At 40.1% G+C, this 13,104-nt stretch overlaps 1 long non-coding RNA gene across 1 annotated transcript; it reads left to right on the top strand.

Annotated features, from left to right (window-relative positions):
- Window positions 1-2,876: 2,876 nt before the first annotated feature.
- LOC144406125 (uncharacterized) lies at window positions 2,877-6,478 on the top strand. Its single transcript, XR_013467313.1, has 2 exons — window positions 2,877-2,961; window positions 4,455-6,478. It is a non-coding gene; the product is annotated as an uncharacterized LOC144406125 (long non-coding RNA).
- The last annotated feature ends 6,626 nt before the right edge of the window (window positions 6,479-13,104 follow it).

The following is a 13,104-nucleotide window of genomic DNA, read 5'->3' as shown; positions in this document are numbered from 1 at the left end:
ATGCAGAGCGCTCTGCAAGCACTGGGTGAATGATGGATCAAACAGAGAACTAAGAGCCTTTGGGTCCGTCCCAATAATCACGCATTGTGGTTCCAACAAGTCAAGTCTGCTTACTAGCACCATGTATTTATGTTAATTATAATTTTACATTAAAAACAAATACATAAATTCAATTAGGAGCAACTTATTAACTTAACAAAGCAAAAGAGATATTCTGTTAAGGTGTAAAAAAAAAGAATATATATCTATATATATATATATATAGATATATATTAGGGGTGTAACGTCCACTGAATAGATTAATCGATTTATATTCCTGCGATCCAACTGAATCGATCTGTGCTCCGCAAATCGGTTGAAATGGTACATAATCGATTGTATCGATACTTGGAAACTGCACATTAGATTTAAGCACAAAAACGGTGTGGATGTGTGTTTGTTTGTTTTGTAGCACTTTAGACACGTTAAACGTTACTCGATTCAGTCTGCCTGTCTGTGACGTCATCAGTACGCAGCGGCAGCCGCGCGAAACTCGGAACAACAACAAAACACAGCGTGGAGAAGACGACTGCGAGCGAGACCTTTACAAACCAACTTATCAATCCACCGTGTGGAAACATTTTGGCTTTTGCAAACGCCGAGGTGTTCTAAATAAGTCGGTTGCTGTTTGTAGAATATGTAGAAGCCAAATAAAAAACCACGGAAACACGACGAATCTTTCCGGCCATCTACTAAGGCGCCGTGGGATTAAACAACGCCGACAGTCAGGACCTCTAGCAGCGTCACCGCTGCAGCAGCAGCAGGTAACTCCAGCTCTGCAGACACCTCAGGCCTCGCCAGCACCAAACTCAACATCACAGTAACAATTGCCAAGTTTAGCTGTAAAGACATGCGACACTACAATGTGGTTGAAAATCCGGGGTTCTGTGAATTGTGTAATTATTGTGTAATGTTTACATTGAAAATGTTTGCACTTAAATAAAATAATAATAATAATAAATAATAAAAGGTTAATACATTTGCCATTAATTGTTGTTTGCTTGTTTATAATATCCATAATTAATTTCAACCTGATTTCCTTACAAGAAACAACACGGATCTTGGAAACTTTGCCTGCACTGTCCAGTAAAGTTACTGAATCGATTTCAAGTCACTGAATCGAATCGTTCTAAATTAACCCAGATCGTCCATGAATCGAATCAGCAACCATGAATCGTGATTCGAATCGTTGTTAAAATGAATCGTTACACCCCTGATATATATATATATATATATATATATATATATATATATATATATATATATATTATACTGCTTTTGCGTGACAAACATTTTCAGAAAATATTTCTGTTCTGTGACATTCGCTGTGCATTTAACCACAGTGTTTACTATGTTTACAACCTAATTTAATTCAATGTGAATCTTAAAAAAAGAACAAACAAAGAAGGATTTTCAAACATTCAGTAATTGACAACCATCTGCTGAGGTCTTGCCTGAACTGCTGGGTGTTTGGATGTGACTAAAGCAGATGTTTAAACGTTAACATATTTCCAAGCAAGAAAATGACCTCAGAATTAAATCGGTACCACAATGAAAATAGTTTTTAGATTTTGAATGATATTTCTTCTGCATTGGTCTAGTTTAAATCTTATGATTAAACTTCCCAATGCTTCATTATTTATTGTTGCCCTTTCCACATCACCAAATATGTTTCAGGATTTGATGACCTTAGAAATGCAGTTATTACTGCACTTTTCATTAACATGATCAATGGAATCTGTTAATTGCAGTGTTGGTTCTTTGGTGCTTAAGTCCTCGTCTATGAACATCAAACGGGCCATAATTGTACATTACCATACCTGTAACGTGTACATCAGGAACAATGGCAGACTGAGTCTAAACACATCATTATCTTAATTATTGTTTTTAATTTAAAGTCTGCTTCTAATTGTTAGTTGGCAAACCAGCGTGAAGTGCATTACTGTGAGCACCAGCTCGACATATAGGCAATCTTCTCAAAATATGCTTTCAGGAGTGACGCTGTGGGATGAGTGTACGTGGTGATACATTCGGTTTTATAATGGTCCGACAGTCTATGGATACTTCTTTAGCGTTGATGTCAATGTCATTGCAGGTTCAATCTATGCAACTTATGTGGAAAAAGTATTTCCTCATCTCATTTTGCAATGCCACCCCATATAAAAAATGTTCATGTTATTAGGGAACCCAATACAGTAATCATCCTATATTAGAATTTCTCACAACAAATGTAACTGTGCTTTTAATTGATGGCGTCTAGAGATAGTAGCAGTAAACTCATTTGGCCGGTGGGGTAAACACATTCAGTAAACACAACGGACGCACTATAGGAAAAACAATGAGTCATCTAGAGATGATCTGTTACTATTCCTCCCCTACACACGCTAACATAGGGGGGGAAACGGCTCTGAAAGGTTTGAGTTATTATGCGTAGCAAAAATGGGTAGAGGTCACTCATCACTCAAAAATTAGACCCTGGAAGAAACTCTTCTATTTGAAGTGCTGGTCACTTTGAGGGCCAGTGTTGCATGTGCGGAGATATGCTAATGAAGACATGCTTTGATTGGGCCACCCACGCCTGTGACTCTAGCTGACAAAGGTGCACAAGGCTGCATCCGCCAGCCTCATTAAAGCCCTGTCCAATTACAGAATAGTAATTGATAGTCTGCTTTGTGCGTTTCTGCCCTCTCTCCTTGTCTCAAAAGTATGCCGGAGGTCAATTTAAAATGCATCAAAGCTGTAACATGGCTAAGTCCCCACTGACAGTTGCTGGCCTTCCTTGGCTTTTTTGTTAAGCTCATGCAAGCACCTGTGTACTAAGTGTTGTCCCTGTTTTCCAGTTTATCACTTCCGCTCACAAATCACGATGCTCTGGATGTTGCAAGTAGGAAATATGGAGGTCTTGTTCTTCACTGAAAGCAGGTAAGCCATTACAGTTATGCTCCTACACAGTTGCAGAACAAATGCATTTTTTCTGTTTTCCTAGGAAAGAATGCAATGAATCAATCTTTAAATTCTCTCACAATAAACAAGATAAGCCCTTAGTATGAGATAGTTGCGTGACCATAGTTTTTTATGTCTTGTTCTCTGTACGCATGGGACCTGTAGGAGCGGCTCTGTGTCAGTCAACCATGCTGAGATCATACTTTTAAGCAAATATTTCCAACCCCAGCCACCCCTCTGCCGATCTTGTTGTTTCAAACTGGGAGAAATGATTTGTTGTTTTCTCTTAGATGAGACAGCGTGGCATGGGATTCTGAACTCTCCGGCGCATATAGAGGGAAATAAACATCAAGGCGTGCCTGTCATAGCCACCGAAAACCAGGATGTCGAAACCACACCGGAACAAACAAAACAAACGCTTGAGATCTCCATATTTAGTTGTGTTTGAGCACGAGAGGCGGCAACTTCCAACCAACTCACATACCGACAGGGACTGAGTTCAACCGATTCTATCCCAGTAAAAGGTCTAATTTGTCTCTCAATCAGATCCTCCTTGCTGCACTGGCCGGACCCGATCTGTATTGCCCACCAGGTTGGCTCCGCTACTGCCCCATTATGAATACAGACACTGGCTTGTGTGGTCTCATTATTAAATAAGTAAGGGGATGGAGGAGACAGACAAACATTTTTAAGCCTCGTTGGAGAAGACGCCATGGCCATTAGAGGCTAAGCATTAACAACGGAAAGAGACAACATAAACCAGAGGAGGGGGCTGGGCGAGGGGGTAAGGGGGGGAATAAGCTGGCCGAGAAAAAAGAGCTGTAATTACGGGTCATATTGCCACCTTGTTATTAGATTATGTGTTGTTAGTGTTGCATGTTATTGCATGCAATATCTGGCTGTGAAATTAGCTCAATCGAAGGAACAAAGCCATCCATACACCCACAGGTAATTTTGCGAAGGCCTTATGTAGCTTTCTATCATGGTTCTTCAGCATTTTCTGCTATATGTATTGTATTGTAATCCATGTATCAAACCAAAGTAATGATATGTGAGTTGAAAATGATGCCAGGTCTTCATGTTAGCCTCGGTGGTAGGACTGAATGCATTAAATGCAAAATGAATTGTCCCTTTATTGATGCCATTCATTACAATGATGAAAGCTCTGGGTAATTATCAATTTTGTTTAAGCACATCTGAGAGCTTTGTGTGGCACACTAATGGACGCCACCGGTGAAGCCAGTCATTCAGATTTGTGTCAACGAGTCATTAAGTCGCCTTTGAGGGAAGTCAGCAATCTGATCCATCATGACAATAATGAGACAAAGATGAACTCATCAATTCACTCTCCCAAGCACTGCACATGGCTCATGCATAGCAGTCACTGTCTGCTCTGCACTCTACTTGCTACCGTCTTTGACCCTCTTTGTAACATCTTCACGTTGGGCTTTTTCTGTCACCTTCTTTTCAAGGTAAACTTCATCATCCAAACCACTTTGCTGGGATGGCCCTCTCCATTTCATGATTCTTTTTCGCCCCGCCCTTGCAGAGCAAACAAATGGATGCATCTCCAGCCAACGTGGCACCAAAGCTGATCGCCTTTTAGAGCAGCATACTACTTGTGTCGGACCTTATTTACAACCATTTGCATTTTAATTTATTTATTTTGCTTCACAAAGTTCTAACAAATAATTAATAATCAATACATGTCAATAAATTAGCTTTTTATGTTCTTGGTGGTTCATTTTGCACTTATTTTGGTGCCGTACTTCTCAATCTGATAAGTGTAGGGCACTAGAGGAAAGAGAGTAGTTTCATAAAGTAAATTTGTTTTTCTGTGTTCATCTTCAACTCAAGGGATTTCCTGTATCTAATGTGAAATAAGCTGCCTTAAATTGCTTTGTTTTGACACAAAATGTATTTGTACTATCAGACAGTTCTTGATTCTGTGTATCCCACCAACCTCAAACGCAATCTTTATTGTTAATTTACCCTCTAAGAGCAGCGTTTCTTTTCACCTCAGGCAGTTCCTACAGTTTCACTCAATCAGCAGTTCATCATGAAGCTGGCTGATCATAACCAGGACTTAATGATTCATGAATAGAAAAACTAATGGAGTACTTTACATGTTGTAATCAAATGAAGTTGTTATGGTGGAACTAGCTGCTTACTGGTGATTTTGATCAAAGAGGGATATGATCTGATGCATAAGATGCAGAGATGGCATCAAGCTTTTTTGCATTAGCGTGTCTTTCAAAAAGGTGCATGCTGATACACATTCACTTTCAGGACCCAAAGTCAGAAAACCGATACGGTCTTTCAAAAAGAGAGGCAGTTTGCAAACAGATTTTTTTGAAAGCACCAAAGGTTGTGACATTGTAATGCTTTAGTAACCCTCTTTGACACTCAAGGTGCATTATGGCATTAAATGGACTGCACTTGCTAAAAAAAAAAGCAATGTTAGCACGCAGTGAATTAATCTTATTCCAGAGTAAAAAAAGCACCATTTGCACAACCAAAATAATTTTAACTCCATATATCAACACTCATTGGCTTGCCTACTTATTTAGATTGAAAAGGTTGCTACAACAACCTCTGCTGTCTTGTTATATACTGCCCGCCTCTGAAAACAGTTTTTTTTGCAAATTTGTTCTAACATTATTTCACTCTCTCTTTCTCACTGCTACATGCTTCTCTGCTACATCTCTTAGCCTTGGACACACAGAGGTGGGTGTGAGGTCATTTTCATTTTTTGGAAGGTCAAGACTGGGGCTGCAACTAACGATTATTTTCATAATCAATTAATCAATCTATTATTTTTTCCGATTAATCGGATAAAAAACAGCATTGATTGTCATTTTAACTTTCCACCCTTTATTGTAAAACAGACCTGCAAATTCACATTGAAAAAAGACTTCAGAAAGTCCACAAACAGGATACTCAGAACTTGTTCTTCTACACTGATGAACAGACGCACATACTCAAACACTGACACTCAGATACACTCCCAACACACCTCATGTTCATTTGAAGCTTATTTATTAAATTATTACCGTATACACCACATCTAAATACAGCAAAAAAAATAGCCACGTGCTACCTGCTGTTATTAGGCTGCTGCTGGAGGCTCCTCTTTCTTTTCATTTTTTTTTTGCACTGCACACATCTCCGGAACTCATTGAGTGACGTAATAATCGTGCAACACGAAGAATCGATAATGAAATTCGTTGCCAACACTTTTAATAATCGATTTCATTGATTCATTGTTGCAGCCCTAGTCAAGACACATTTCTTCCTCTGCGTTGTCATCAAATAACTTCACACTTTCAAAATTAAGCTGTCAAGAAATAACATTTACATTTCACGTTTTGTGCTATTCTTTCTTTGATGATCACAATCCTGTTGCAATGGCTGTCTGGCTGTTTTGTTATTGCTGAAACTGCCGGGGTCAGTCAGTCAGTCAGTCAGTCAGTCATGAGTCTTTAACTCAAATGAACACTACTAGTATGTATTATGTCAAAGGTACGTAATTTAAAAACATCCAATGTCACCTAAACCATTCATGAATACACTGCATCCACCCATGTATAATCCCCCCTTTCATGCTGCATCCTTTTCTATGTGATTTAAAAAAAAGAAAATAAAAGCTTTTAAGGCATCGAGCAAAATGGTGAAAAGATTATGGACTGGGAGGGCCAATAGGTGAATGTTTTCTTACTAAGAAATGTGAGCTTTTCAAAAAATCTAAAAAGCTGTCCAAGTCTTTGTAAACGCCAGCGTGCCCTCAGTCAAACTCTGTTCTGCTCTCACAGCACAATCAATGTAAACGGCAAATTTAATGAAAAGAATATCTATGTCCATACTTTTTGGGGGGAAGACTTTAGACATTTGAGATCCACTGCTCTGTAAAGACAAAGTTGTTGTGAATAATGTAAAAACAGTTCGCTTAGTGTTTAAAGAAGAGTGGGATGCATGCTTTCTTGTTTTTTTTTTTGCCCGGTAAATTAAAATGCTGCTCCACTTCTTAGGTCTCATAAGATTAGAGAGACTGCATGTTCTAGTCTGACGTTTTATCCTTCCCATTGCATGTACGATGAGAGCTTAACTTCCTGAGGGTTTCCACTTTAGCCAAGATCAATAGCCAAGTGCTCCTTGGCCAAAAGTGACTTGGTTGTCAGGGCTTTGACAGTGCGGCCCACCCGAGCAGAAAATAAAAGAACTGTGCTCCTCTTCCTCGACTCCATTTTCAAGTGTAAGGTCGTTTATACAGGTCCGTTTTGTGGTTCAAGTAGATGACTGGAGAGAACCAATTGAAATTGTTGAAACAGCTCCTGGTTTATTATCAAGAGGCCCAGAATTTGAGATTATAGGTGATTACACTCATCCATCCCCTTTTCCAAAAAAAAAAAAAAGAGAAATCTGTTTAATCCCCCTCTCTGGTGGAGCTTCGTGAGGCCGCTGTGGGATGGTTGGCATCCATCACGGGCCTAAAAAAAGCCCAGAACATACGGAACCAGGAGGAGCCCTGGCCCCGGCTTGCAGGGAAGAAGGCCAGTTGGCCGGCGAACAAGAGGTGCTGGGTCTGATCGGGCAGAGGGAGACGCCACTTGGCCGCAGATCACAGCGGTCAGTGGGGACATGGTTGGCCCGCCGGCCAGCGTGGGGAGCTCTCATGGAAAATGGGAGGGGGGGGGAGTTCAGTGCTGACCTTAGACTATAAGCTGCAGTCAGAGCACAGCAGTCTGAGGGCTTTGACCAGCGGCTCCCAGGGCTGCATGTTGGCTGCTCTCTGATTTATTGGGAGGGTCATTCACAGATTATTTCAAACCCGTTACGTTTTTAATGTAAAATCATGTTTCCCGCGGATTCAATTAAAAAAATTAAATGTTTTTTCACTTTAGTGGGGAGCCTTTAAAGAAGTTTCAGAAGGACTGAAAGTTTCTGATTTTGTTGTTTGTTCGATTATGAAACCACTTGGATCCAAGTATGGACATTTTTAAGGGAGCCTGCTGAGCATATTCCATTTAGAGTTTGACTTGAAAGATCATATTGATCACCTAGAGAGTTTTGTCCTCATTAAATGCTTCCACTTAGGTCAAGTTCACTTGCTTTGGAGTAATTCAATTTAGTGCTGAGCTATTCACAACTAACAAGGCATTTCATTGAATGATGGAACTATCTTTGTGTTCACAACAGATATGCGCTTGGATAACTGGCAAAGAAAAACATAATACGGCCAATGCTACATGTTTGCGAAACCTTTTCTTGGGTGTCCTGGATGCTGTCTGGATTTCATGAAATCACATAAAAGCGAATCCTTTTAGGCGTATCCTTTTGGTGCAAAACACAGATTTTATGGCCAATCAGTGACCTGTAGCACGAAACAGAGAGGCAGCTGTTGTCCAATTGTGGCTCCTAACGACGTTGGTGTGGATACAGCAAGAGCATCAGTTATGTCAGAATTGAGGAGTATTTCAGAAGAGCAAAGGCAATGAAGGCTATTCTTGGTGTAAATGATGTTTAGCTTGATCTCCTAACTAGCTTCTTGAGAGCCTGCCCAACAGATGGTTCAGCTAATCACCTGCAGGCATTTGTTAAGTTTAACCATTTTTTGAGTGCCTGACTTGCCATTTTCTAAACGGTTTCTCAGACTTTTCTGTTTAGGAAACCACCAAGTTGCTCTCTTGCTCACACACCAAACGAAATAAAATCTTGGTGCGGCAACAAAATATCCCGAGCAGCATTTGTGTATGACATCCTTCTCATTCTTTTGTTAAAGGCCTAAAGATGAACAACTGTTCAGTAATTCACATTTTTTTTTTCTTTTTTATTGCATTAATAATCCAGCAAGCATTCAGAATAATAGTGTTAGATTTAAACCTCAAGCAGCAAAAGAGCATAATTGATACAACTGCATAAAAACACTATTTTGGGTTTTAAACCTTGATTGTGATTTAACTGGTGAGGTCACAACTACAGTCCTGTGTAATCCTCACCCAAAGAATTTCTAACAAACACTGGAATAACAAAGAAATAGGTTATAGGTTATATTGCCATGTGGCAGACAGCAAATTCGACAGCAAATGTTCTCAATAAGACAGCAACAGTGAATCCATTTGGGTTGGCTAATATTGCACCAGATCTAGAAGAACGTGCAGTCTCCCGACCGACCTCTACCACGTCCATCCTCGTTTTAATGCTTTTGTTATTCAGGACGACGGCAGGTGATCAAGAAACAAAGGTGACCGACAACAGTCCCTTTGTACCTCACCGTCTCAACAGACACATTTCGGCGTAATGCCTTTCTCACCGGTCAATGTGAAAGCCAGGTAAGAACTACTGCTGCACAATGAGGGTCAGACCACACTGCCGGTAGGAGGACCAAAAACCCGAGCTCATGATTCATTCATTACGTCGTTAAGAGTTTCCAGAGTGTCAACAGCTTGTCTTTGAAGTGATAATCTTAACATTGAGGGTGTCCTTGAATTTCTTCTCTCCATTAAAATGGTTAATGGAAAATGATTTATATAATCCAGCAAGGAGGAGTTCCCTGCCTACTGTTAGTTAAACCATGTCTAATAAATCTTTGGGGAAAAGACAGAAAATATGGGAAGCTCTAAGAAAGCTTTGGGCATTTCTCTCCCAGTTTGCATATTATATGGGTGTATGTGCAATTAATAGTTTTACACTGTTGTAGAATTGTCATTGAGGGCTATTCAGTACGAAGCTGCATTATACAGTAAAGTTTTGTGTTTTCTGTGTATACATGACAGCCCACAGATTGTGGATGTAGGATAACAGAAAATAAAAGAACTGTGACTGTATACAGCAGTTCTGTACAATGACATTGACTTCTTTTTTCTTTTTTTTAGTTTGATAGCATTTTCTTTTCAATTTGGTTGAAAGAATGAAACCCTTAAAAAACACTGTTGAGACCACCACATCCAAAAAGAATCCAGAACTGCTCAAATTCAGCTGGCATATTAAAAAAGCAAAAATGAAACAAGTCATGTTAACAAAATATTATCGTTAATTTCAGAACAAAATGTTAACAGTCAAAATAAGATGAATGTAACGCCAACATCCAGCTTAAAATCTGCCACATCAAGGAAATCCTTTAATAGCAGTACGATTCATTTCAACTATTCACCTTAAAACACTGATATAATTCGCTGTTATTCATTTTATGATTAAAGGCAGCCGGGAGCTGTGGTGACGATCCCCCACAGAAAGCGTAATCCAAGCTCATTTTAAGCTTATGTTCTAAGAGGGGACTTTAAACACAAGCATATGGTGACGGCTTTATATCATACTTAGTGATCCCAGTGGGGGTCTAATCAATAAAGAACATGATCTTTAGATGTATTATGTTTTTGAGGGAAATACAGTTAAAAAATCAAATAAAATCCTTTTTACAAAAGGAAGAGTGATCCCTGCCATCCCAGCTTTGAAATGTTGGAAACGTAGCAAATCAACCAACTGTCATGCTGTAGCTTTTATTCATTTTGTTGCACAATGATGAAGCAATTCATAGGCTGGTTTGTGCTCAGATCTAAAGTGTGCCCGAAATGAAATATATGTATTTTTAAGGAAAAAATAGGGATCGTTTGTTGTCCCACAGGAGGAGGGGTATGTTTAGTTTTGCTGGAGGTAGGAGTTGATTCAGAGAGGGAGATAAGCTCAGCTCTTCATAACTGGGCCATTTAGTCCCCAGCCACCCAGCCTCTCTGCCTTTGGCAAACACATCATTTTATTGTGACCCCAGCCGGCAGCAAAACAGTCAGCCTATAAGCCATCAGTAATGAAAAGCGCTAATTCCAGACTGGTGAGCACAAACGGAGACACCCGCTTCATGTTCATGCGCTGTGCTTCTCCGTTGCACTCCATATCAACCGGTTCATCCATTCACAGCAGTCAGACCCCCCCTCCTTGCTGTTAGCAAAGAGCATCCTTAATTTACTTGACAAGCACCGCGGACCCTCAAGGTTCGCCTCAACTAAAACAATTAAATAGCTCCCACTGTCTTCACAAAATGGGTTAGAAATGCAACAAAATAATTCGCTTGATAAAGTTTTGAATGTCTTCAGCGGTTGTTACATAAGAAACATGTCATCGTCATATCGCATGTGACAGTTTGATAAATTGCTCTGCAGCTCATTCTAGTGAGACATTCTGTCTTTTGTCTCTAGCCCAAAACTAGAGATTAAACAAACTGAATCCATAATTCCCGAATTCAGTGATCTCACTTGTTTTAAAAGGTATGGTGCACCCCCTGGAGACGTTGCATGAAATAAACAAAGTGTGTATTCTCAGCTGGGTGCATTTGCCAGCGGGGCCTCACGACCCACGTCTGGGTTATTTCAACAGCTGTTTCTATGGGCCTAGGGAAGGAAGCGTGTCAAGTAGGATGCCTTCTGCTGTCACAAGCTCTTTTTAAAATATGGTAATGCAATCAACATAACACACACATCGGCCCTTGTGACAAGGATCTGGCAGTACCCAACTGTTTCCACTTGTGCGGTGGTCTGAAAGTGTGTACCTGTTTCTCACTACCGCACAGCAGGAGGTGTCAGAGGGCCGGATACTTTACTGAGGTCCCTGAGGCCACAAGGGGTTAACTTGTGATGTCTTGGTAGCTCTAGCGTTAGGAAATATTGATCAGGCATTCTGAATTAAAGGGAGAGCAAATCGAATATTCACTTTGACATAAGTGGACACACAGATGGTGTCAACAAACACACACTCCTGATCTTCTATCGCAATGCATTCCTTTGAATTATAGTGTATAATGTTTTAGATATTTCATGATTATGGTGTTTAATTTATGTTGACCATGAGAGTAAAAAAACTGATATTGGTCGCAGCCGGCTGAGAAAATAGACATACATTGATTTGGCAAATTCAAGAGGACAGCCACGTTGAAGAAGATTTTAGTAGTAGTACTATGATCAATATGTATATACATATACATGCATATACACGTACATATATACATGCATATACATACATATATACATGCATATACACATACATATATACATGCATATACACATACATATATACATGCATATACACATACATACATACATACATGCATATACACATACATACATACATGCATATACACATACATATACACATACACATATAACAAATGGAATACACCTACTCCCATTCTAACCTCTTTGTACAATATTTAAGTTGGATTCAGAATTAAATGTTATGCTGATGAACTTGAGGCGTAGCCACAAGCAAAGTCATGTCATCTAAATTTAAAGGTTGAGTGACAAGGTACTTGACACAATCTCGTCCCCGTGGGCTGTGAAACAGATTACCTGAGGGCAAGACAAGTGGCTATAACAGTTGCCGGCAGACTAAATGAAACCATTTCGGTCTAACTTGAAGAGTATAGCAGTGCAGGAATACTGCTTTCAGTTGTATGATCAGTTGAGATTTTGTTTTTGAGCTGCTGACAGAGAGACATCAGCTACAATGTCCTCAGTAGTTACATTGTGACCAGGGCTGTAGTGGAGGGTAAACGCCGTTTACGCACCTCTAGAATTTGGAAATAGCGTTTACGCACCTATAAATAGCGTTTACGCACCTATAAGTGGCGTTTACGCACCTATACGTGGCGTTTACGCACCTCAAAGTTCCCTGCGCCTTGTATTCTTCCGTTGGAATAATCCGAAATAAACTTGGTGTAATTTTAAAACAGCTAAGACTACGTTTCCTATTGTTGAACATATAAACGGCGTAGTCTGAATCATGTTCATCTGCGCTGTATTACGGTCTGTGAACATCCAATCAGTGCCTTGCGGCTGCAGCAGCGATACCAATCAGGATCCAGGAGGCACATACACGCTGTGGATCAGCCCAGCGGTCCCCAAGCTTTTTTACCTCACGGACCGGTTTCATGTCAGACAATATTTCGCGGACCGGTCGAGAAGGTCCGACGGGGGGGGGGGGGGGGGGTGTAGTAGTCGCGCGCTGGTCGTGCACGGCAAAAGAAAAACGCCTGCTGACGCGTAGATTAGAAAACAAGTCAGTTCTCAATGTGAAAACAAAACATGCTGTATAGGCTATTTATGATGACATAGGTAGTACATGAGTGTTCCTTTA

The sequence above is a fragment of the Gasterosteus aculeatus genome, chromosome 4, assembly GCF_964276395.1.
Source record: "Gasterosteus aculeatus chromosome 4, fGasAcu3.hap1.1, whole genome shotgun sequence".
Classification (NCBI taxonomy): domain Eukaryota; kingdom Metazoa; phylum Chordata; class Actinopteri; order Perciformes; family Gasterosteidae; genus Gasterosteus; species Gasterosteus aculeatus.
This window is presented reverse-complemented; position numbering and strand designations above follow the sequence as displayed.